Here is a 27,888-nt window from a genome sequence, read left to right as displayed (position 1 = left end):
TTGGTCACAACATTGTCAAAATCGTTTACTTTGCAGCATAATACTGTCCTTTTTTTCTTTTCAATCATCTCATGCCCATGGAGGAGCTTTTGCACACACCATTGAGTATGATAAGGACAATAAGAGACATCAGTGTACTTTTCTATGATACAATAGTCAGGAGGCCCAATGCAGAATAGTGTACGACCCTGCTGGTTCCGTGTTAGAATAGTGCAACAGGTGTAAATTGACTGTCCAGACACACAGAAACGTGAATCAACTCGTTGCCAACTCTGGATATGGATAGTATGGCCGCCAGGACAGTTTACAAAATGGTCGCCATTAAATACACTTTTCGTCATATTTCAGCCGCAAATTGACATGAAATTACAAAATTAGGGTCGATTTCCATGTTTTTGAGCATGCCTGAGCTGATGGGAGTATAGAAAAAACATTGCTCCATCCATTTTCTAAAAATAATATGACTTGTTTTTCACTATATTATTTTTAAAGAAATGTTCAGGCTCGAATTAGAATGTCTGATTACTTCTGACACGTGACACGTGTCAGAAAAACTTCTGACACGTGTGGTGACAGCAATGCAGGCAGGCTGAGACGTTGACATGAACAAAATGCTGGAGCAAGAGATATGCGCAATTCCTCTGTCATTGGCAATGCCTAATGGCAGATTACGTCTACCTCTGAACAAAGCTGACCTTGGCAAGATTCTCCAGCAAGGCTTGCCAAACGTTGCTCCAGAACCGTTATCGACATGCACTATCATCGATGGCATGGGACTGATCCAGGCACTCGGGAACAGGATGAATGCTAAAACGCTTGGTGAATGGGCAGATTCTGTTGCAGATCATATTAGTCATGTTTTTTCCAACTATTGCTCCAGGGTTGATCTTGCCTTTGATCAGTATAGGAAGAAAACGATCAAATCAACAGCTCGAAGTCAGAGGATACGGGGCAAGAAAGCAATCAGAAGAGATGTGCAAACAAGAAGCCAGTCCATGGGGCAATGGAATACACTCATCTGCCTCAATGAAAACAAAGCTAGCTTAGCAAATTTTCTATGCACAGAGTTAGCAAACAAGTTCCAGAATCACGAACAGGAGCTGGTACTGAATGGAGGCTTCACAGATCCTGCAAAAGTGGGGACGTCGTCAGGGAGAGATGTCTCACACTTGTCATCTCCTGAGCACGAAGAGGCTGATACTCGCATTCTTCTCCATGCCAAGGAAGCATATGAACAGGGGTACATGCAAACTGTTGTTGTTAGCCGGGACACTGATGTCCTCATTCTCCTTGTTGCCTATCAGCCGCATCTCAGTCCCTTTCTCTGGATGAATGCAGGGACACCCAAAAAGCAACACTACATTCCCATCGACTCCATCAATATCCCAGATTCGCAGAGGGAGTCACTTCTGGCATTTCATGCAGTGACAGGTTCAGACAGCACAAGCCAGTTTGCTGGAATTGCGAAGCGCTCTGCATGGGCTGTCTTTCAAAACAACTCCCACCTGTTGAATAACCTAGGCAAAGAGGAAATTCCTGATGAGAGTGTGATTGCAGATGCTGAGTCATTTGTCTGCAGGCTTTATGACCCTCATGGCCAAGATAACTCAATTCAGCGAGTAAGATGTGATCTGTTTCTCAGTCTGACCAAAGCTATTGAGAATCTGCCTCCAACTCGCGATGCTCTGATTCTACACATCAAGCGAGCGCACTACCAGACTTTTGTGTGGAGAAGAGCCTTGGAATCTGAACCACATCTACCTGCACCTGAGAACTGTGGTTGGGAACATGTCGTCAAAGATGGCAACGAGACATTTCAGCCGCGACTCATGACTGCACAGCCTATTACTGCTTACTGTGTAGAACTGACGACATGCAAATGCCGTGGGTCATGCTCAACTCGACGGTGCAAATGTACACGGAATGGACTGCCTTGCACGAAAGCATGTGGATGCAAAGCCCTTTGTAGGAACCCGTTCAGTGTACAAGCCGATCAATAGCTCTGAAAATTGTACTTGAGTGTTCTCACAACACTTTTCTCTTCTGCAAAGCAACGTAATTTTGTGTTAGAAAGAATCTGACAGCTGTTGAAATAACCTTTGACTGACTGTAAACTCATCTCCATCAATAGTGCTAAACATTTTCTTTTTCACATTTGTTGCTCGTATGTGCATTTTCAATTTCGTCTTTAAGTTGTCAATTATGTGAAAAGTTGTGATCCAGTACAAAAATAAAGCACAAAATAGTGTTCCTCGTGTCAGATTACATAGTATTTCACAATCATGACAAATTTCTGGCCAGTACAATTTGCAGTAAGAAAAAGACTAAATCTGATGGCGGCCATTTTGATTACTGTCATGGCGGCCATAATATTCAGATGCAGACTTGGCAACAAGTGGAACTAGACTTGGTCATGCCTAGACTCTTCAAAAACACCAGTTGCACCATTCTAACATGAAATCAGCAGCGAACCTATTTTCTAGACTAGCTACAGATTTTGGCTTCTAGACTACAAGGACATTCTAGGCAACAGACAAATCAACATCCTATGTGGGATTTGAACCAGGATGTCAAGATTCCGAGGTCTGTGTTAGTGTGGCAATGCCAAACACCATTAAATGTTGATTGTAACCACACAATTAATCAATCAAAATTAGTTACAATAGACAATTATTATTTTGGGGGATTTCGGAAATCCTAATGATAGCGAGTCATACCAAGAATTAATCGGATATTTTAGGGTGCCCACTTAAAAAGGAGTCGTGACCTGTACCGATGTCGTTACTGTAAAGGTATATAATGTGGTATGAATGCCAACATGGTGAAAATTGCAAATGTAAACAAAGTATAACTGTGACACTATACAGTATGTATCCTATAACTTTGTGCATTAATTATAATTTTTATTAATGCCCAAGTTATGATGCATAAATCGTGAATTCCATTCCATTTCTATTCCAATTGAGAATGATTTTGATACAGTTTAGGCAAAACGATGCGGGCATTGGTTGGATGTAGGATTCTTGCGTAAGGGTAACAGCCCACACCAAACGTGACCATGTGTATGTACAATGTTTATCATGTGCGAACACTGCAATCTGAATTTCTATCCAATGACAAAGCCAGCAACACAAATAGAAAGCATTCTGGCAGCAGCGATAACACATGATGATCGGTGTTTGCATGCAGCACCAGGAGGCTGTGAATACGAAAAGGTTGCGTGCACTTGATTGCATGCCACTCTCTACAGCCTGGAACTGTAATTCCACTTTTTGAGGGAATCACTGTGAGTTTGCTCATAACTTTCAGAACACTTTTGGAATATTTGAGTGAAGTAAGGAGAACTCAACTTGTCGAGCAATAATGGGTTATCTATTTATTACGTACGTAAATATGGTGGGCAATGATAACTCTTCCGCTCCTTCGAACAATCACCCCAATCCCATCCAACTGTTCCATAACCTTTCTGTAAATGTTTTAAGTGCCGTATGATTAATCGGCAAACAAATGCCAATGATTGCCAAATTTGCACTGTTCAACTACTATCAAGGCGTTTATAAATTACAATGACTTTTGTGGTTTTCTGCCCACCAGGGCAATGTGCATGGAGGTCATTCATTCAAAACATTGGTAAACAGCAAGAAACTGCAAGGATCTGCAAAATGAGAGCATGCTCATGGCTCTGGTATCCCAACTTAATAGATGAAAAAATTGCTGAAACTCACTTCATGTTTCCAAAATACAAAAGTTTGTATATTTGGAGGCGACACCATGAATGAGTCATTTGACGCAGTATGTGTCCAGCTCAAGATGAAACCTTTCATGACAACACCACCATCCTTGAGGCTGGCAAGCAGGTGCAGGACTAACTTGAAGACCAAGTCTTGCCTCGTATGTACTGTACACCAAAATCTCAAAAATCTCAATCCAATCGAGAATCAATGGGGTGTGGGAAACTGTCACGTTAGGATCCGCATACACAGAGACACAGCGACACAGATGCAGCTCCCTTTGATTCAACTACAGACTCCTGCATGGCAGCACATAGTACCAAATGGTTGGCCTGTTCCTTGCTCTCATCTGAATGTATGGCTTACAAGTAATACTTGGAACATTGGTTCATATCCCATATACATTATATGATATGTATTTGCTCATTTTCTCCGAACATCCTTGGAATTCTCATTAAAACTCCACCATGAGTCTTTGATCAATGTAAAAAAATAAATGGAGTACCACCAGGTGTCATTTGCCATTGTGGCGAATCAATGCCCGCTCGAGGTTGCTGCCATTATTCCAGCGAGAAAGTGATCAATGTCTCTGCACTCTGCATTCTATAAGTTCTCCATCAATGAGTTAGTTCTACTGGCTATGTTAGAAGATGGGGGAGGGGGGGGAATAAAATGAGACCCTTTTGATGACGTCATTAAGGAATGTCAGTTTCTGAAGAGCAATGCCTTTTTAATTCACAAGTGTATGCGGTCTATATCGTGCATACCCTGCTCTGCAACGCCTTCCCCTCCAGACTCACATCCAATGGGAATGCACTTGACTATATTCACTTTACGACCGGAGGGTTGATTATACTTTAGCTTATATACAGTACAATACAACGGCCTCAAAGGTTGAAAATAAGCCATATTTAGGTCTCTATTGACTTTCTGGACTTTTGGTCACCACCTCTCTGCTCTCCTGTGACCTGAATATCCTCTGAGAGGTTCACCATACATATCTCAGACAGGTGTATCTTCTCCTGTAGCCGCTCTAAGATGACCGTTTTGGGGACCTAGACCGTTCTGCCCCAAAATCATCACCCATCCCGTCCCACTCATTCCGTATGAGTATGACATGTCGGCACATTGGCTTCCAAGTGCCAACTTTATTCAAATGGATGCAGACTTTTGCTGCAGGAAACACCAACTTGCGAGGTTTAATAAAAAATAACACCCCGGGTTTTACTGAGTGCAAGGCATGCAATCCGCTGGTATTAGCAGCTTAGCGACGCTTGGAGGGGATCCGTGGACACAGGAGCAAATCCCATAAGCTCGAGCTTCTGCAAACAAGCTTCTGGTGGGATTATAGCCTGACTTTTCACAGTCGGTTTGGCCCAGCTTGTATAAATTAACTTAGCCTTGAAACCAGAGGGATGGGCAGACAAGCCCCCGATAGTCAGCGAAAGGGTGGATTAGTTCCAGAAAGGCGGACGTGCACGCCTGAACTGTCGGCTGCCTGGCTAGGATAAGCCCCACATATCTGCAGCCAAGAGATAATGAAGGCTGGAATTAGATTGGCCGAAACTATATAACATATTCTCCATCAGCCTATTCCCCAGCAAGCTTCAAACACCACGTTCTAGGTCTGTTCTCCTACCGCCTGCACGGCTTCCCCTTCGGGCGACCGCTTCTGACATTCACCGAGAAATAAAAGGACATCAGATAATTGCAACGTCTTTCAGTTTTTAACTATCGCACTCAAACATCTGCCGCCGAGCCCCAGCAGTGGAGATATTGGACTTTGTAAATCTCAGAAAGTCCAATTGCAATCCTTTAGAAGGTTTTACCTGCCCGTGTTACGTTCAATTCTCAAAAGCTAAGTGTTTCACAAACATCATATTCTTGAACTCTGTGCCTTTCAATCTGCATCTCTCATACTTAGTGAATAAGACATCCCACGTACTTAGCTGCGAACTTTTGGACCTTTGAAAAGTGGATGTAAAACATTCGTGGGTTATTGAAGACCCAAAAGTTTGATGTGAATTGACGAACAGCGCGAGGAGAACGCCTTTTCTGTCGGAGTTGCCACTTGTTCCATGGTCACGAAAGAGTGCGCCGCATAACCCCACTTCCACACCCAGTCATCGCGGCCACGCCTGCTTCACATCCGGCCACGCCTGCTTCACATCCGGCCACGCCTGCTTCACATCCGGCCACGCCTCCTTCACATCCGGCCACGCCTCCTTCACATCCGGCCACGCCTCCTTCACATCCGGCCACGCCTCCTTAACATATGGCCACGCCTCCTTCACATCCGGCCACGCCTCCTTCACATCCGGCCACGCCTCCTTCACATACGGCCACGCCTCCTTCACATATGGCCACGCCCCACTTAGTTTTCATATTTTTGCTGCCACTCATATTACGTGTGCAAAAGTTGCAGAATTTTGTTTTTGTCCCCCCTCCACTTCACTAACCCTCCCTCTGCCTTCTCTTCTTTTCATTTGTGTTCTCAATTCAACGGCCTTCCTCATGTTTTGCGTATGTTATATGTAAATGGCCTTCGTCGCCAGTCAGGCAACGCTCCAACACAGCACGCGCCCTAATTCTATGTGCAGGAAACACAATGAATGCCTCTCACTGAAGGAGGAACACACGAATAACATGAAAAATAAATCTCTCGGCATAGTTGACAAACCGTTAAAAGCTCGGCCTCTCAAATTTCTCCAGCTTGGCATTTACACTTCTTGTTTTATGTCACTCAGCAAGAATCTCCAGCGAACAAACGTCGTGTCACGTGGAACATCGGTTTTTCTTTTCTTCCCGCATGGAACACGATGCTCAGTCTGTCATAGTGGAGTGGAGGAGGTTATCACTGCGCGTTTTCACCCACGTGCTGCATTTGGTTCATGCTTTCGCTCGAGAAGGCCTTGAACCTTTGTTCTGGTTCCAAGGCTTTTCCAACAGCAACAAGTGGATCCGTTTGAGGCTTTTGCTTCATCTCTTGAACCCCCAGCAAGGTTTCCCTGCCCGGTGCAGAAAGAGCCTTACGTGGGGCTTTTGGCTTGTTGGATGCAAATCTAAACGAATATAATTGTGGTTTCAAAACAAAACACTTTCCTATGTCTGCCCCCACCCCCACCCGCTCACCTCTCCCCACCACCCCTGCAAAAGGCCCAGCATCATCGTAATACGATGAAGAATAGATGTAATATGTATGTGCACCTTTGTATTAAATAATAGCAAGTATAGCTTTGTTTTATTCTGGGGGCTTCATAGGGGTTCTACTTCCTGTGTCCAAGGCCGAATACGTCATCAAAACCCATGGGTTCAGGGTAAGAATATCATCAAAATCTGGGAAACCTTTGAGGCTCACCTGAAAACAGACATCTAATAAGTGAGGGAGTTAAAACTGGTAATGTTTCCAAAATCTTCTTGCATATGGCCAATATGGATTGTGCTAAAGTTTAATGTGCACGTTCTGCAGCCATGTTGGTGGAGAACTAAAAGTCCTTCCGATAACTTCCGCAAGGGACAGTGCGACATGATGTGCTCTTTCGTCTGAACTCCTCCGCAGTCACATAGTGCATCCAGCCCAGGCCCATCGCTAGGGGGGGGGCATTTGGGTGCAATGCCCCCCATGGCGCATCTGGTGTCTCCCCCCCACTTGTATGCCACCCATTTATGCCCTGTTGCACCCTGTGAACAGTGTTTAAGGACGAGCGCCCACTATGAACTCCTTGCTGTTTAAGAGTTCACCTGTGTGAACTAAAACCCTTATTCCAGATGTTCAACGTGGTGAATAATAAGGCCTTCTTGGATAAACTGTTCTTTAATAATAACCTTCTTTGAATAACAGTCAAGAGATAAGTGTGTGCTTGCCAGCGCATCTACAAAAGCAATTGGCAAGACGATACAGTCCAAGGCCACAAGATAAAAGATAATAACGCAAACACCAACGCCAGCAGCCAAGACTACAGACAGCCGCAAGACCTTGTGTCGAATGTCGATGCTGTGGGTGGTTATATATATATATATATATATATATATATATATATATATATATATATATATATATATATATATATATATATATATATATATATATATATATATATATATATACATATATATATATATATATATATATATATATATATATATATACATACATGTATATATATATATATATATATATATATATATATATATATATATATACATATATATATATATATATATATATATATATATATATATATATATATATATATATATATATATATATATATATATGTCGTGGATCATTTAGTTTTAAGGAATAGCCAATCAGCGTCTTCGATATGGAGACCCTATTAAGCAGGTAACCTGATTGGTTGTAAGTTAGGTATAAATGTAATATAGTCATAATATGAATAAGTAAAAGACATAAATTTACATAATTAAAGATGAAGTGCACTGCGTGACCTTCACAACCCTCCATCTTACAAAAGTGATTTTCTCATAAAAATTAAAAATATGTGTGTTTGCAATCGTGCTTACATTTGAAATTATGCTGATAAAACCTGTTTTTGGTGCATGCATCATGTAATAAATTGTGAATATTTGCATTGTGAATGTGCCAGTTTGTTGCGGCTCTCCTGCATTCGAATAATTTTAGGCCGAAAACATCGGAACATATTAAATCTTGCTGAGATCAATTTGGTTAGTATGCGACGGCATCCTCAGTATAGATGCGTCAATGCTGCATGAATACAATAGCTTACCGGGTTATCAAAAATATTAAATATTATAATTGTGCCCCCCCCCATCCAATTCATTTGTCCCCCTTAATACTGAGCCCTGGCGACGGGCCTGATCCAGCCTCAACCTCCATCAGTGGAGGGTACTACTGCAACTTCAATGTTAATTTTACTGACTTGCTGGACTTTTTAATTTTGGTTTCCAAAGTGAGGTTTCCAAAATGATGCAGGGTCGGTTATAGGCCCAAATATTTTTTTTTGCAAGTACTGTTCCTCCTAGCTTGTTTATTGTATTTGTCAAACAGAAATGGCAAAAGGGATTGAAAGAGCTTAGTGATACAGTATTTCAAATGTCACTACTGAATTTACCACCTCATTTGAACCAGACCTGCCATGGATTTACGATACAGGAATCATCTCAACCTCTTTACATATGTTACAGGAAATACACACTACACTAATGCCCTGAACATTATTAAGATGTTGGTAAAATATTAATAAAGTGGAGAGATGAATTTTTTTTAAGGGATGGGGTGATTACAAATTAGTAATTTTAAAGCCTACTAGAATGCCACTCGGGAGAGCACACACCTCCACAAGGCTGAACAGTTTACATTTTATATCCCACTGATAGGTCGGATCTGAATCTGGAGCTAAACCAAAATCGAATCGGCTTGTTCTTGTCACCTAACCAACTCATCCACCTAGTTTTGTAATAACTGGTCCACAAGTTTTTGAGACATCATGCTATATATCGTTTTTATCCCCATCCCTCAATGGTAAGGAATCACTTAATTAAATAATTCTCTTATCCGGATTCGTATCTTTACCAAAATTGATTCGATTCGTCCTTGTCAAACACCCAACCTGTTCACAAGTTTCGTGCAAGTCCATCTATAACCTTTTGAGATGTTGTGCTATATATCGTTTTTGGCCATGTCTCTCAATGGTGAAGAATCACTTTAAAAAATAATACTATCTTGATCCGGATCTGGATCTTCACTAAAATTAAGCATTTCTGTCCTTAGCCAGTCACCTATATACACAAAACAATTCAGAATGATTACTTGAAAACTGTGGCCAAAAATCATGTGACAAACAAACAGACAAACGCTACAGACAAACATAATTGGTGAAATATTTTTTGGCCAAGTAACAAACATAAGTGAATACATGACCTCCATCTACGTTTGGTGGCGGAGGTAAATATGAAGTAAATGATGTGTTGTAACACCTGCACATGTGCCAGACTTCATGAGAGAAGTGAAATGACCACCACACCAAACAGGTTGACCACCCTTTATAGTGTTGCAGCCAGAGGACCTATCTAATGTTAAGGCAGAAGAAAACGGATGGACAGGGAGAAAGCAAACAATAATCTCAAGGACAAATGCTACAAGGCAAGTCAACAAAGAAAACTTCACACATAACAGATGTCCAAAGGGTGGAGGGGGAGAGGTCATGGGGGATGATGAGAGAAGAAACAGTCAGTGAGAACAGAACAGATCATGAGTGAGAATCATGGATAGGATTAGATGGTCGTATGTCCCTGGTAATTGAAAGGACAGAGTTCAATGTAAAACAAAAGTCCAATTTCAAAAATGGAAAATCACAAGACGTGATCATCAATTTTTTTCACTTCACATATGAGTGAGATCGACCTATTCGGCAATAAATACAACTTTGATGATATTTCCAGTATTTATGTGAGAGCAGCCATTTCTTTTCCTTTTGTTTCACTCGAAGATAATGGGAATGTAATTCTTACATTCTGTCAAATAACACAAAGTATCCACATCTGCTGTGATAAGAACGTGACCTACGATAGCGACTTCAGCCAAGTTCAGCCTGAGGCTACAATATATGCAATGCATTCACAAAGAGGAAACCTTAAACACTGGGACAATAGGTGTAGTAAATCACAAAGGGGAGAACTATGTTTGTGATGCAGCTTTTCCAGGGAATTCAACTCTATTAGGGTGGAATGCTCTCGTCGATGGATACAATAGCTCTCATATGATATTTAAAAAAGGTTTACAAATGCAAGCTGTTAATTTGTGGAAGCAAGCAGTTCTCCTCATTTGCATTCGCTTCCCACTACTCAAAGAAGCAAAAACATATACGACGTGATGCTCAATCTTCAAAAAAAATTCACATAATTATAGAGATACAGTCGTGGTGAACTCGGGAAATTTCACATAATTATAGAGATAGTTGTGAATTTCAAAAAAAAAAGAAAAAAGTTTCACTAATTTACATTACATCATAAATAATTGAGAATACTCATGCAATTTTAACCAATAACAAAAAGTTTTTATGAATTATTTTGCTCAATGATGACAGAAATCGAAATTATGTCTAAAAAAAAAAAAGGTTTCTAATAAATGTGGATTTCCATTATAATTACATTTCACTTAAATTTTAAGATTATTTTTCTTTCCATTTGCGGAACTCTGAAACATCATAATGTGGCACACTGAAACTACCTTACACAAACACGCTCTATTGAGGGATGTATTTGTGGTCTGTGAGTTGGGAAATTGGCTAACGATGCACAGCCTATTAACAGGAAACCCAGAGGATTAACTTCCAACGAGGACTTCTTTATTAAATAGCATTATTAGAATTTGTTATCCTATTAAATTCAGCACTGCCATGCTACTCACTTCGCCCCCTCGTGCTGCTCAGGGATAGTGTGGTTATGTTTGTAGTTTAATGAAGGTCCTATTAAAATGTTTGTTAATCGTTTATTTCAACTTGTGGTTAACCATCAAGTTGACCTGTTTAGCATCCCCATGTAAACTAACAACTCATGAGGCAAGGATTGCACGTTCAAGCCCCAATGCCTTTGTTGATTTGTTCATTGTCTATTAACATTCTTGCAATTCATGTAAAAATAACAAGGAACTTTGGTGCCGATGGAGATCATGCCTGCGCTACAACACCACCAGAAGTTATCACACACAAGCTGCCACTACATCCTGCCAATATGCCTATACCCCTCTATTTTCAATGCACATCTAGTAACTTATCAAATTACAAGTTAAACCTATCTATTCTTTCTGCTGCCACCACCTTTCTAAGAGAAAATTCCATGCATTAACTAGTCTGACTGAAAGACCCTTGCCTTATTACTGTATTAACTTTTCTCCTCTCTCCTCAAATTATGGCCCACAGTTCCATCACTGTCGATTCTCCTGACAAACGTTTCTGCACTTATTTTGTCTAGACCCTTCATTATCATTGTCTTAAACATTTCAATAAAATCCCCTCTAATCACCTCCGTTCTAATGTATAAAGCCCTGTATCCTTCAGCCGCTTCTCATAGCTTTGTCTAACTAACCCCGGAATCAATCTAGTAGCTCTACGCTAAGCACTCTACAAATGTAGCTATGTCCTTTGTCAGATGTGGTGACCAAAACTGAACACAATATTCTAGATGAGGCCATGCGAATTTAATGTACAGTGATAAAAGTACCTCCTTTGATTTATAATTTATCCCCCTGTGAATACCACCAAAAACCCTGTTAGCTTTACCTATAGCTGGTTGGCACTGGCTATATTTTTATCCCCTCTCTCCATCCCCTGCATCTATTACCACCCACAGATGCTTCTCCCACATGTAACACGCTCTAAGATTGTCCCTTGCATCATGTAATCCCTATTTTCATTAGTCTTACCCATCCCCAGCACCTTACATTTCCTCATGTTAAACTGCATCTGCCAATATGGTTGTTGCTACAATAGTACAATGATGTTGCTCGATGTCTTTATCCTGTATGCGATGCATGTGGATGCTCCATCATGAGCCTTAGCTCAATGACAGTAGAGATGTGCAAAAGACTACTCTTGCATAAATTGTTTGATGGTTATTTAGAATTACATTACAAAAATTGTGCATCATTGATAGCCAATATGAATCATAATTGGTGACATCCATAAAAGTTTTTTTTTTTCTTCATTTTTGCCTCTTTATATTGCATATATTAATATGCTAAGCCATATTTTGTGGACGTATCTCCTCCGAAACTGCCGGACAGATTGTCGCCACTTTCAGCATGCGGGTGCTCTGTGGTCTAATATACAGCATGGGCGATGTGAGATCGTGCCAGATGGACAGGTTTGGGAATTTTTGGCGATTTTCTAATTTTTACATTCGTTTGCATGGCGACGTGTGACGTCACTGCTGAGAGGCGTAATGCCACTCCAAGAAAACAGCGTCTGCAATGTAAAACCCTCTTCTGCACATGCTGACTACCTCAGAAGGTGCATTTGACCCCAAAAAAATGTAACAAGAAACATTGTATCTAAAGAAATTCTATAAATCACATTGTGAACACTGGATATATTGACGACCTTACGAACCCTCACTTTAGAAACTTAGCGCGGGGCGCAGGTTTCGCTAGTTGCATTTTAAAGCTTTATTCCTACCAAAGGTGAATTCTGCTATTTTGTAAACCATCACGTTTCTTTCAAGCCATATTAACTGCATAAAATGTGTACAATTCTGCAAATGAGTATTTACCAGATTACAAGGTTAATTATATTATGTTAGGGTTTGTCCATCAAGCCTTTGCCTTATGTACACTTCATTAACTTACTGTAATCTATCAGTTTACTTCCATTTGAGAGAGAAAAAAAGGTCCCAATATCTAAACAAAAGATTGACATGAAAGAAACAACCAAGTTGTACACACTCATTTTTTAAGTCTCGCCCCAGAGGGGTTGAGAGACCATTATCACACCTCTGTCCATGTGTCTACATGTTTCCACATCTATATATATTTTGCATTAATTTTTTTCTGCAACCACTTGTCCAATTGTTGCAGAACTTTAAAAATAAGAAAGATTCCCCATGGAGAAGATTTTATTTCTGACTTTGACGTCATAGGTCACATGGTATGGCAGCCATATTGTATTAAAGGAAAAATTTTGAATGTCATCTTCTCTGAAACTGCTAAACGATTTGGCATACGTCATCAACCCATGGGGTATATAATGTGATCATGATGACATTATCGTTGAAGTGGTATCATCGGTGGAGTGGTATTCCAGCCATAATTGGTTGAATCGAACTTCTTATCTGAAAAATTTGAAACTTCATATATAATCTACAACCCGATGTGAGTGGATAATTAAATTTATGACATCACCGGTCACGTGGTCTGGTGGCAATATTGGATTGAAATAAAAACCTAAAAAATGGTCTTCTCCAGAACTGCTAACAGATCGATGTGAAACTTTATACATATGATCAACTCGCCATGGGGAATATAATTTGAATTTTTTTTTCATATTCATCTTCATTGATGCCACTTTGCCTTAATGTACACAAATATGGTCGTTAAATATCCTAATACATAATAATCAATCAATATAATCAACTATAGAGTTCATAGAACACAATTTCCATGCAGTGTTCAAGTATATACTTCAATTTTAATAAAATAATGATTTTAAAGATATTTTAAAAAAATCCCGAAGTTTCGTGCTGTTGAAGCAGTCTTAAACATCACCCTAATACACTGTAATAAGATGACATTGAGTTGCAGTTTAGGAGATGGAGGCTTTATTAATCACCGTAGAACGCAGCGTCAATCGGAATTGTACATAGCCATGTTGGCGGCCTCTTCTTCCCCCCGATACTGCACGCTCACATGCCATGCCTTCTCATGATACATATGAATATTGTTACGTTTGAGGGGGGTATGCATTCAAAGGGTAATTAGGATGTTTAATTAGGTATGCCATGCTGTTCGAGTTTACCAGGATCTCGATGTAATAAGTAGCAATTCAGTGGTGATAAGTTGTCTAGTAAATGTTCATTTCTTCAAGGGGGGAAATGATAATTGTCATGTAATTAGATAGGGACACGGGATAGGGTAAGTGTGTCTGCGTAAACCCCTTTTTGGTATTCTCTGGAGACTGGCCGTGACGTCACAGGACAGTGCAGCGGATGGCTCCGCCCCGTGATCATGATTGGCAGAAGGCGACGGGGGTAGGCCAATAAACGGCTCGATTGGAAGTGACAAGGACGGGAGGATAAAAAGGTTCTGTTCGGGGTCGAAAATGAAGAGGAAGAAGATTACAACCAAAAGATCGGTTTTTTTTGGTGTGGAGGCTGTTACGCGGAGAGCATCCTTGTTGTTGTGCTGATTCGATCGTGTTCTTGATCGTGTCTTGGAGCCTTGCTGAGCCTCGTGCCTCACCTTGGTTGGCTCTGGGGTTCTGCTGACTCGGAGTACGGGGTCGAACGGCGGGCGGACCTGCCTCCCTCTCCTGCTCGCAACTTGGCGCCAGAACTGGTTCCCTGGCGGCTGTGAGCGGACTTGGGCCAAGACCAGGAGGTCGACAGCACCACGGTTTCTCCTGCCCCCCCCTGACGAGATCAAGGCCAGCTCGTCCGACGCCGATCCAGGGACAGTTGCGTCCACACCACGGTACAGCCTGACCACCAGAAATAGCTACGTTTTGTGTGTGTGTGTGTGTGTGTGTGTGTGTGTGCTTGGCACCTTAGAGGGATTGAGAACTGTATATTCATTGGAATTGTCTGTGTTTTTCCCCATGCCCGATCCCACACCATCCCGTCGAATCGCCCCGGATCCCTCTTCTTGCCGAGTCTTGTTATTTCTGGTAATAATAAAAACAAATAAACATCATCAACTCAGTGAAAAGCGACTCGTGCCACCTTCCTCGTCCCGTTTGCGGTAGAGCGATTAGAACCGCCATGTTTGGGTTATAAACAAATAAACCGCCTCCATCGTTTCGGCTCATTCTACGTTGGCGGGACTGTTCAAGTCCCGTGGACGTCACATTGGTGTCAGGGTGTTGGATGTTCGAACCCCTCTAAATTATATTTGGTATCGGGAGAATATACCAAGATTAAAATCTCGCCACGAATTGGAATATAAAATTACTACAGAAAAGCACGCGAGCGCGGGAAAATTTTGGCGGGAGTTTTCAAATTAAATTTAATTGGCGGCAAACGGGACTTCTGCACCATGGCGGATGTGCAGATGTTTAAGAAGGAAGGCCATGTGTCTGGCAGCGAGTCGGGGGAAGAAGGGAGAGACGGGGGTAGGGTTGGAACCTCCCCCATTCCAAGCGTGGCCCGTGCTTCATCGCCCGTAACGGGGCCGGCAGCACCGGAAACCAGCGCGATGTCGATCTGGACAATGTTGGAACGTTTAATGAGTACAATGACGGCACAGGGGGCAAAAATGACAGATCAATTGGGGGTAATGGGGAAACAGTTGGGTGCACGGATTGATTTAATGAGGGATGAATTGGGGGAAAAGATGGAAAAAATGAAAACTGAGATGCAGGAGTGTGTGGATGTTCAATTGGGGGAAATACAAAGTAAATTCGAGGATAGATTGGAGGAAACAAAGCTAGAAATTACATTGGAGGGGGAAAATATGCGGAAGAAATTGGTAGATAAAATTGATGCAACGAACATTCGGGTTGATAAAGTGGAGGAAAGCCTGGAACGTCATCGTGCCTGTGTGGATGCTCGTATGCAGCTGCAAATAGAAGAGTGGGGAGAGCTGAGGAAGCAAGGGATGAATTTGGCGGAGGAGGTAAAAGGATTGGAGGCTCGTTTGGACGAACAAGATAAAATTATGAGCCAAGATGAAGTCTTGGATAAAGGCCTGGTAGAGCCGTCTTTTGTAAGTAGAGTGTCCGGGTTGGTTGAGGAGCAGCTACAAACTCGCGACGGAGCCTTGGAGGAGGTTGTGCGGGTCCAGAAGATCCTGCGGGAAGAGGTGAATCGGTCCATTCAACGTTTGGAACAGGAGGCAAAATTGACCCATGAGACCCTCACCACAAAACATCTTTGGCCACAGTGGGCTCCGAAATTGGATACGCAGCCACAAGGGTGTTTGATCCCTGGGCTGGATTCGGACAAGGGAGAAACTGAGAAGCGGGCCATCGTAAAAGTGATCCCCCTGGTAAATTTCGACGGGTCAGGGAGCGTTGAAGCTTTTCTGACGCAATTTGAGTGCATTTCCCGACTAAACGGGTGGAATGAGCGGGAACGTACAGGGAATTTGGTGGCAACGTTGCGGGGACCAGCCGCAGATGTGTTAAACGTGATCGCGGAGGGGATGTTGACCAGCTCCCACATTTGCGAGGCGTTGAGCCGTCGATTTGGGTTCGCGGCAAACTGTGATCTGGTGCGGGCCCAGCTCCAGCACCGCAGATTAAAGCCGGGTGAGACAGTGCAGGAGCTGGCACAGGACATTTACCAATCAGTCAGGATCGCGTATCAGGACCTTACAGTGGAGGCGTGGGACAGACTGGCACTAGAGAAATTTTTAGCTGCTCTTCCGGACCCTGAGGTCCGAGTGCTAGTGGAGCTACAGGATCCACCCACCGTTCACCGAGCGGCTGAGTGCGCAGCCAGGCTGGCCTCGTGGAGGCGGCCGGGTCGGGTGCCCGAGAGGCCATCGGTGATGGTCCGACAGGCGGAGATCCAGGATCAAGGAGAGGGGCTGGGAGAAATTGGCATTACCCAAATGTTTCAGGAAATTTGCCAGAAACTGTCAAGTTTGATAAGGGGTAATTCGGTAGTTGATGTGCCAAAGCGGCGGGGTCCAGCCCAGCCAATAGAGCAATTCGATTATGGCCGAGGGGGTCCGGAACCGGAAGAGACATTACACCGATACCCACGGGGGCCTTTTATGGGGAGTTGTTTCCGGTGCGGGCGAAGAGGACACATGCAACGATATTGCCGGTACCCGGCGATGGAGAGACCCTCCAATAGACTTTTAGACTCGGAGAGGGTGAATCCTCCTGCTGAACCGCCAGGTCTATCCGAGATGCCCTTTCATAGGTCGGGTCCGGAGATCACTGTCGGGGGTCGGGGAGACTAGATTGGGCTGAGCATATACGGCCATGCTCGGCTGCTGAGATATGTGGTGAAGTGCCCTCCTTTGGTGAAAAAAAAAAATGAATTGTGGGAAAATTGGCATGGGTTTGTAAGTTCTGCTGGGTTTTAGAGTGACAATCGGGACAGTGGATAATTGGTAACAAAGCGGGCACGAGTGGCTGTCCAATGGCTGGTGCGTGGATCGGGTGAGAAGTGCTGTGTGAGTTGTTTTCAGTGAAGAAGTGAAATGTATGGTGCACACATTGTTTTTTTTTATTGGGCATGGTGTGGTAACAGGGAAGGTCATGGTCGGTGAAGTGTTAGAAATGCAGGTGTCACATGTAAGGCCGATGGGGTGGGGGAGTCATGTGGGTTTTGTGGGTGGGGATGATGTGCTTGTCCACAGGGATTGCTGAGGCTCACGGTGAGCGTGAATTGCGACCCCCTTCAAGGAGATTCACCACCTGGTGGCTAATGGTGACAGTGTCTGGAGGCAACTGGGAGAGGGTCTGGATGGGCGACCAAGGCGGGTAGGACCTTGGCGACCCAGGAAGGCCAGAGGAGCCAGTGAGACCCCTTCCAGAGTGATGTATGGGATTAGAGCTGATGGCTACCAGGGGGGAGGGAATCAAAGGGAGCGGGGCGGAGAAGCGTCCGGGTTGGACTAACCTGTGGGCATGGTTGCACCTAAGATGCCCCCATCATCTTGTGGTAACCCACCCCACGGCCATGACGGGATTCAGCCTGCATGATTAAAATGAGGACCATGACCTAGAAATGTGATGATGACCATGGTGTGAGTGTTGTGAAGATGTGTGAGTCCCACTCGATCCCGCACAACTTGACATGAGCAGCAAGGGCATGATGTCCGCATAATTTTGGGGCAAGCAAATTTGAAAATTAGCTCCCCAGGTAACGCTGGGTCTATTAGCATCCACTGGGGGAGGCGGTCAAGTGTAAATATCCTGTGAATAGTGTCGTTAAGGCTTAGAGTAGGAATGTAAAGTATAAGTGTTGTGTTTTTGTGGAACCTTTTGTTTCCCCTCCCCAGATCACTGGAAGAGTGCTGGGCAAGAGCGATGATGCAGAAGATGGAGTGCAACTTCGCTCAGTGCTGTCATGTGATAAAAAAAAACCAAAAAAAAAAACCAATGATTGTTTAGGTGAGGATAAGGCCATAAGGGGGTAGTACATTAAGCAGGATAGGTAAGTTAGCTGCGACTCGCTGCCCATTGCCCCTCCTACTTTATTTTGTTAGGTTAATTAGGTGCGAGTCAGTAAGTGTTAAGGCTGGTACGGTAGCGCCTGTGATATACCTTGCAGGAGCTGCGGTACCAGAGGAGGGGGCAGTGTTACGTTTGAGGGGGGGGTATGCATTCAAAGGGTAATTAGGATGTTTAATTAGGTATGCCATGCTGTTCGAGTTTACCAGGATCTCGATGTAATAAGTAGCAATTCAGTGGTGATAAGTTGTCTAGTAAATGTTCATTTCTTCAAGGGGGAAATGATAATTGTCACGTAATTAGAATGGGACACGGGATAGGGTAAGTGTGTCTGCGTAAACCCCTTTTTGGTATTCTCTGGAGACTGGCCGTGACATCACAGGACAGTGCAGCGGATGGCTCCGCCCCGTGATCACGATTGGCAGAAGGCGACGGCGGTGGGCCAATAAACGGCTCGATTGGAAGTGACGAGGACAGGAGGATAAAAAGGTTCTGTTCGGGGTCGAAAATGAAGAGGAAGAAGATTACAACCAAAAGATCGTTTTTTTTTTGGTGTGGAGGCTGTTGCTCGGAGAGCATCCTTGTTGTTGTGCTGATTCGATCGTGTTCTTGATCGTGTCTTGGAGCCTTGCTGAGCCTCGTGCCTCACCTTGGTTGGCTCTGGGGTTCTGCTGACTTGGAGTACGGGGTCGAACGGCGGGCGGACCTGCCTCCCTCTCCTGCTCGCAACTTGGCGCCAGAACTGGTTCCCTGGCGGCTGTGAGCGGACTTGGGCCAAGACCAGGAGGTCGACAGCACCACGGTGTCTCCTGCCCCCCCCCCCCCCGACGAGAGCAAGGCCAGCTCGTCCGACGCTGATCCAGGGACAGTTGCATCCACACCACGGTCCAGCCTGACCACCAGAAATAGCTACGTTTTGTGTGTGTGTGTGTGTGTGTGTGTGTGTGTGTGTGTGTGTGTGTGTGTGTGTGTGTGTGTGTGTGTGTGTGTGTGTGTGTGTGTGTGTGTGTGTGTGTGCGCTTGGCACCTTAGAGGGATTGAGAACTGTATATTCATTGGAATTGTCTGTGTTTTTCCCCACGCCCAATCCCACACCATCCTGTCGAATCGCCCCGGATCCCTCTTCTTGCCGAGTCTTGTTATTTCTGGTAATAATAAAAACAAATAAACATCATCAACTCAGTGAAAAGCGACTCGTGCCACCTTCCTCGTCCCGTTTGCGGTAGAGCGATTAGAACCGCCATGTTTGGGTTATAAACAAATAAACCGCCTCCATCGTTTCGGCTCATTCTACGTTGGCGGGACTGTTCAAGTCCCGTGAACGTCACAATATATAGCATGGTTCTTGGAAGTATTATGAAGGTGATTTGTGTTATACAGTGTTCAAGTACTGTGTATAATTTAATTCATGTAAAGGTTTAAATAGGTTTCGAGGCATATAAATAAATAAATAAATTCTGGGTTTTACCACCGTTTTATCTAGTGTCAGTTATATTATCCGATCTAACATGTAACATTCGTACTTTGCTACTGTTGTTTGTGTCCTTTATGACACCCTTAAAAACAGTACATTTCCTGTTTGGAATGATTTTCAATTTTGTTTGACTGCCAGGCAGGTAGACAGTAAAATATTATCTCATTCCTCTCTGCACATGCGCAATGAGGCCAAATTCAAAGCCAAAGTATGGTAAAATGGCAAACTTGTCTTGAGTTGTTAAAATGACAAAACAGATGATCATAAACTGATAAGACAGACAGACAGACAGATGGACGGACATGAACCAATTGCTAAACCCTGCTTTTCGCTTCACGTGAGTGGGGTAAGCTTTGGATAATGACAATGTATGTGACTTAATGAGATTCTTTGATGATATGGGTATATGAGCCATAATAGCAACATGTTCAGTTACCGATGGTATTTTGTCCAGAATGAGCACACGAGGTGAGATGACGCATTCTACTGAGTGCCATTCTAGCTTGTGAATGCACTTACAAAAAAATGGGAGCCATGTTAATCATAACTGATACTTGATCACTTTGAACATGTAACTTATTTTTCATTAAAAATTTGCATGAACTTGAGGGCCAGGTTTATGTTGATTCCATCCTATTTCATATCAAATGCTAAATTTAACTTGGCCCTTTTAAAAATCTGTGATCCAAGTGTTTCACGTGTAGGGTTATTAAGTAATGTGTGTGCCCTCCCTTGGTTGGACGATAAAACCGGCATCCCATCTGCCGGCATTAGTTGGTCAACGTTAAAGATCCCACTGCGTCCTTCGTGAAGAGTCGGAGAGCTCTCACCGATATCCTTAAAAAATTCCATTTTTTTCCCCTGACTTCCTGTGTTGGAGTGGCAACCCATCCAGCACTGTAACCCGAGCCTAGGAAACTGCTTCGGCAGCACTGACACTGCCGTCCAGAGCAAGGCGTATGATCTGATCTTTTTTGATGCCATGTGTCTTTTGAAGGCCGAACTATTCTCCCTTTAAATACGAGACCTGTGTTTTTTGTTTTTTTTTGTCATTGTTTTGTACTGATTGGAATGTACAGTATATTCATACAGTACTCTTTTATTGACACTTTGTATAGTGCTCAAGCAGAATAAAATTAACATCCATGATTATAAACAAACTTAATATTAACAATCAGTGCTATGGACACAATCTCTCTCCATCGCATGCAGCCTGTGGCTGCTGGTTGCATCATTGGTTGGGACACGGCTATGCTGCTGATGCAGTGTCCCCCTTACCAGTACACTGGTACTCATTTTGCCGACCTCGCAAGGATGACAGGCTGAGTCAACCTCCTGGTGTATATGAATTCAGCGGTCAACGGGGCTTGAACTCAGGACCCTAGGATCCCAAGCCGCCACCCTAACCACTAAGCCAACACCAGGCTACGTATGGACACAATCAATTATGCGACATATATTAGTACCCAATGGCATGTCCTTTGTCATCATGCATCACTTGAACCCGTGAAGGCATTGAATCAAGAACATTCAGTTTGACATTCTGATACAGATTTTGCCAAGTGTGGAGTAGATTCTGTTGCAGCTCTTGCGTATTACTTGGTTGAGGTCGCGCTTTTCCACAGCTTCCGATGCATGTTTCAAGACGTGTTTGATGGCGTTCAGGTCAGATCTCTGTGGTGCCTAGGGAAGAAACTGCAAAAATCCCTTGCTGGTTTATATGAAACCCTCTTACCACTATACAAACAAGGCATTTTGCGGCATGGAATACATTTACTGAAGAAAGATGGTGTCACATCACATATGTCCAGAACCACTTCTGTCTGGAGGAGATTAAACAGGCTGAATCCTGATGTGAACGCCATCAAATATGTCGAGGAACATGGATTGGCAGCTGTGAAAAAAATGACCTCGGTCAAGTAATATGCAAGAGTTGCAATCAAATGTACTCCACATTTTACAAAATATGTCTCAGGCTGTCGTGCAGAATATAATTGATTTGATGCCTTTATGGGTTCAAGTAATGTATGATGCTGTACATTTGAACATGTTCATATCACACATTGTTATAACAAAGTCATTTTAATCATGGGTGTTTATTTTATTCTGGTACAAGACTGTTTATCACAGGCCAGCAAAGAATACTTTAAAATACATCATCTATCATTGAAATGCCTGTTTCACAGTCTGGACATAATCTTAACAAATTTGCTTCAACTTACTGGTCATTATTTTTTTTAGTTAACTGGGGAAAGAGAGATTTATTGAAGTCATTCAGTTCTACTCACACTTAACAGAATTTTGTTTCTAGGAAGCAAGTAAACAGATTTTTCATAAGATCCTCTGCATGATGGTCATTTTGTATCTCTCTGATAGGCTGGATCTGGATCCGGACATAAACCAAAATCTAATCGGCTTGTTCTTGTCGCCTAACCAACTCATCCACCAAGTTTTGTCAAAACTCATCCACAACTTTTTGGGATATTTTGCTTTCTATCGTTTTTGGCTCCATTTCTCTATAGTGAAGAATCACCACTTGAACAATTCTCATATCTGGAGCCAGATCTTCAACAAAATCAAATAAATTCGCCTGAGCCACATACCCCACCCGTCCACCAAGTTTCGTAGGATTCTGTCCACAACTTTTTGAGGTATCCTACTCACAGACAGACAGACAGACGAACAGACAGGGACAAAAACAACCATCGTCCACCTTCGGTGGCAGAGCTAATAATTCCATAATGACTTGTACCTTCAGCAATTAAAGATAATTGAAGTGATTTAATGACAAGACTGTTTTATGAATTAATATGCAAAGATAAACCCCATAAATCTTTGGAAAAATGTTTTTTGTTGCCTGCTGGATGCAATAATTCATGAGAAAACTAAAAGGGCACTCTTCGACATGACGACGTCACCAGATATACCTCCACCCACATTATTACATCATTACACATACTGGTACCAAGTTTGATTTAAATCCCTGAACCCAGATTCAAAATATTAAATAATTTTGGCTGCCAGACCATGCGTCCATTCAGGTTGAAATGTAAAACATATATTCCACATGATTACTAGATCATAACTGTGACGGTCCATGTCGATTGATGAGGCAGTTCAAGTTAAATAATTTTTTTAAAGACTTTTGTTCAATCCAAGATGGCTGCCAGATCATGTGACCTTTCATTATTTGTGAACATCCTGGTATCCCCAAGACTTGGGGAACACGTCGGTGAAGATTTCCCTTGATCTGTGCAGCCATTATGGAGAATAATATTTTTGAAGGTTTTTTATGTTAAAAACAATATGACTGCCAAACTACATGAATGATGATGTCGTCAAATTTTTTCCCCCCATACAATTTAGCTCGAGATGACTCTTAAAATTTTTCATTCTGATCGGATAAGGCGTTCGACATGTTCAATTATGACATCATAACGAAGCCACTTATGACATCAAGCAAAAATGACACTTTTTTATTATGGGGAGGACTTCACATGTGCCAAGTTTCAACTTTTCCCATGGAGCGGTTGTGGGGATACAGAGGTCCAAAACGTTTCCTTTTTTTCCAACACGGCTGCCACACCACATGACCTGTGACATCATAATTATCATTAAAACAATTTACATCAGTAGTCGCACCAATTGTGAAAAATGTGTGTTAATTGGACAAGCGGTTGTATAGAAAACAGAGAAAATTAGCATTTCGTCATCGGAGGCATAAAAATCCCTTATAAAATGACTTTAAGGTGTTTTGTCTGATAATTTGCACTCAGCAGATCTCCCTGCATCCAGTTCCCCAGTTTATTGTCACATCGTGAAATGTTGAGCACATTGGAACATCAGGAGTGGAATGCACCTGCCGGTGTTGCATCTAGTTGTGGAATGCCTGTTGTAAATATCGGTGTGTGAGCGGTCACTGGAGGGTGTGGTATAAGTGCAGCTTAAAAAAATGTGTGAACTGTGCTGTGACAAAGCACCTGCAGGTTTATGTAGTTTACAAGTTCTGGAAGATGGAGGAGTTTCAGACAGGTGCTTGTGTTAAAAAAAAAACAAAACAAAAAAAACAAAGAGGGTTCATTTTCTCATCTTTATGGGCATGATCTTTTTATACTCAAGTTGCAGACAAAATAAGAGAACCAACCTGAGAATGTCTAACATAAACCAGGAAACCCAAACCCTCATGCTTCTGGGAAGTTTGTGAGCAGTTCAAATAATATGTTCAAAAAATATTGATCACATTTGAAGAAAAATGCGTTGTATTCGCTTAAATAAATTTGTGGCTGGCAAGATAACCGAGAGTTAGTTCAGCTTTATAGCCATGAATTCAAATTTCGACCTTGCTATAACCTGTCACCCTGGTGTTTTGCAGGCAGGGTGAGGCATCAGTGTGTGTATCGTCCGTTGGAATGACATTACACTGGATGACCTGGCTGCCGGCACTGGTTGTTGGTGGACGTTAAAGATCCCAAGGTGTCTTTCCTGAAGAGTGGGAGAGTTATTGTTGGCACCCTGAACGAACCCTGATTGACTGCTGGGAAGGCAAGAACAAACAACCCACCATATCCTTTCCCTGGAATTTACTTCGGCAGCACCGACACTGTCCAAGAGTGTCGTCATATTATGGCTCATATACACCGCAGTACATTTCTTTGATTGATATCCATTTTAATCAACTTGCAAGTTGGGTCACCCAATCAAGATTGGGTTATTTACACTTCAGTCAAGTATCAAGAAGATTATTAGCTAAGATGAAGTTATAAATAAGCAAAGCCATACACACATGGACACAGCTGTTGAAAGGTGGGAAACACACCAACAGCAGGATAGAGGGAAACAACAGGGGACACTTCGAGGAAAATGGGTGAGGGAAATAAACAACCATAAAACGTCTGAACCCAAAAATGAACGTTTTACACCTGCAGTAAAAAAAAAAACAGGATTGTTTGACCAATTGTTAGGCTCAGTGTAGTCCCATGGAAACTGAGGATCCTTGTATATGAACTTTAATTCTGCATCTGGGAAATAAATATTTTAATGCAATTAGTTTGATTACTGATAGAACATTAACCTTCAAACACACAGGTGTAGTCAAAGCTCTGCCCCTTTTCCCACCGAGGAAGGCACCCGACGTATGACGCTCAATTGCCAAAGTGCCGTTTTTTCATGTTTCCACATCAATTTGTTTCATGAAAGTTTTTTTTATTGTGACGTTGACCTTCCATGAATGAAAATAATGCGGTGCAGAAAAATTATGGTAAATTGAGCCAGGGGTTTGGAAATATATAAAGAACAGACTGGCTCAATCATACATGTATATTCATATTTGAGGGGGTTTGATTATTATTTAAGCGATTGTCACAAATAAACGATTTTGTAGTATGCCCTCCTCATGAGCACACAGAAGGGCAAAATGCAGATCAGGGGCTCTGCACTTGTTTATTTGTGACCATAAATCTCGGTGTTTGAAGACCTGAGTACCAAACGGAAGCCATCCTAGTTTTGAGGTGATGTGTTGTGATAATTCGTGCACATGGCATGTCTTATTCAGGGTCAGATATGCTGCTTTTGTTTAATTTATCCTTCCCAACCACAAATCTCCTGACTGTCTCTGCCATGATAATCACCAAACACCACCCCAACGGAGACAAACACCGCCCCGACAGAAACAAACACCGCCCCGACAGAAACAAACACAGCCTCAACGGAGACAAACACCGCCTCAACGGAGACAAACACTGCCTCAACGGAGACAAACACCGCCTCAACGGAGACAAACACTGCCTCAACGGAGACAAACACTGCCTCGACGGAGACAAACACCGCCCCGACAGAGACAAACACCGCCCCAACGGAGACAAACACCGCCCCGACAGAGACAAACCGCCTCGACAGAGACAAACACCGCCCCGACAGAGACAAACACCGCCCCAACGGAGACAAACACCGCCCCGACAGAGACAAACCGCCTCGACAGAGACAAACACCGCCTCGATGGAGACAAACACCGCCCTGACGGAGACAAACACCGCCCCGATGGAGACAAATACCGCCCCAACCCATCCGGCGACAAACTCCACCCCAACGTGTCCAGAGCCAAACACCACCCTGACAGAGACAAACACTGCCTCGACGGAGACGAACACCGCCTCGATGCAGACAAACACCGCCTCGACGGAGACAAACACCGCCTCGACGGAGACAAACACCGCCTAGACGGAGACAAACACCGCCCCGACGGAGACCAACACTGCCCCGACGGAGACCAACACCGCCCCGACAGAGAGAAACACCGCCTTGACGGAGACAAACACCACCCCGACGCAGACAAACACCGCCCCGACGGAGACAAACACCGCCCCAACCCATCCGGCGAGAAACTCCACCCCAACGTATCCAGAGAAAAACACCGCCCCGACACGTCCAGAGACAAACACCACCCCGACATGTCGAGAGACAAACACCGCCCCGAGATGTCTGGAGAGAAACACCGCCCCAACATGTCTGGAGACAACCATTGCCCCAATGTATCCGGCGACAACCACCACCCCGACATGTCCGGAGAAAAATACCACCCCGACACATCTGGAGACAAACACCGCCCTGACATGTCTAGAGAGAAATACCGGCCCGAGATGTCTGGAGACAAACACCTCCCCGACGTGTACGGAGAGAAACGACGCCCCAATGCATCCGGCAACAAACACCACCCCGACTTGTCTGGAGAAACACACCAACCCGATGCTTCTGGGGACAAACACCGCCCCAACACGTCTGGAGACAAACACCTCCCCGACGTGTACGGAGAGAAACGACGGCCCAATGCATCCGGCAACAAACACCACCCCGACTTGTCTGGAGAAACACACCAACCCGATGCTTCTGGGGACAAACACCGCCCCAACACGTCTGGAGACAAACACCTCCCCGACGTGTACGGAGAGAAACGACGGCCCAATGCATCCGGCAACAAACACCACCCCGACTTGTCTGGAGAAACACACCAACCCGATGCTTCTGGGGACAAACACCGCCCCAACACGTCTGGAGACAAACACCTCCCCGACATGTACGGAGAGAAACGATGCCCCAATGCATCCGGCAACAAACACCACCCCGACTTGTCTGGAGAAACACACCAACCCGATGCTTCTGGGGACAAACACCGCCCCAACACGTCTGGAGACAAACACCTCCCCGGCGTGTACGGAGAGAAACACCGCCCCAATGCATCCGGCGACAAACACCACCCCAACTTGTCTGGAGAAACACACAAACCCGATGCTTCTGGGACCAAACACCGCCCCGACACATCCAGAAACAAACACCGCCCCGACACATCTACAAACAAACACCGCCACGACATGTCCAGAGACAAACTGTCCTGTCTCAATCTATGAGGCACCCGATGTATGACATTGGATATAGGGAAACAACAGGGGACAGTTTGATGAAAAATGGGTGAGGGAAATAAACACCCATAATACGTCCTAACGCAGAAATGGACGTTTTACACCTGTAGGAAAAAACAGGATTGTTTGACCACTTGATAGGCTCAGTGTAGGTATTCACTCTCAGAGAGATATTCACTTTCATTAGAGCCCCACCGCGTCCAGAGACAAACACCGCCCCGCCGTGTCCGGAGACAAATACTGCCCTGACACATCTGGAGCTAAGCTGTACAGAGACAAACACTGCTTCGACACATCCAGAGACAAACTCCCATCTTTTTTTTTGGAAACATTGTCGAGGTTCAGATGAGAGCTGATACACAATGCACAGCAAGGGGGGCATGAGACAAGAGGGGCGGGAGAGGGAATGACAAAACAGTGGGGAACAGGAGAGGGATGTTGAATGGAGAGGG

At 43.7% G+C, this 27,888-nt stretch overlaps 1 protein-coding gene across 23 annotated transcripts in view; it reads right to left on the bottom strand.

Annotated features, from left to right (window-relative positions):
* Positions 1–27,888, bottom strand: part of LOC147024992 (ELAV-like protein 2) — a 287,153-nt gene that overhangs the window by 48,504 nt on the left and 210,761 nt on the right. The window lies entirely within an intron of this gene.

This window comes from Eptatretus burgeri, chromosome 6, assembly GCF_056783735.1.
Source record: "Eptatretus burgeri isolate ZD-2024b chromosome 6, Ebu_testis_v1, whole genome shotgun sequence".
NCBI lineage: Eukaryota > Metazoa > Chordata > Myxini > Myxiniformes > Myxinidae > Eptatretus > Eptatretus burgeri.
Note: the sequence above shows the minus strand (reverse complement) of the source record. Positions and strands in the feature narration are given on the sequence as shown.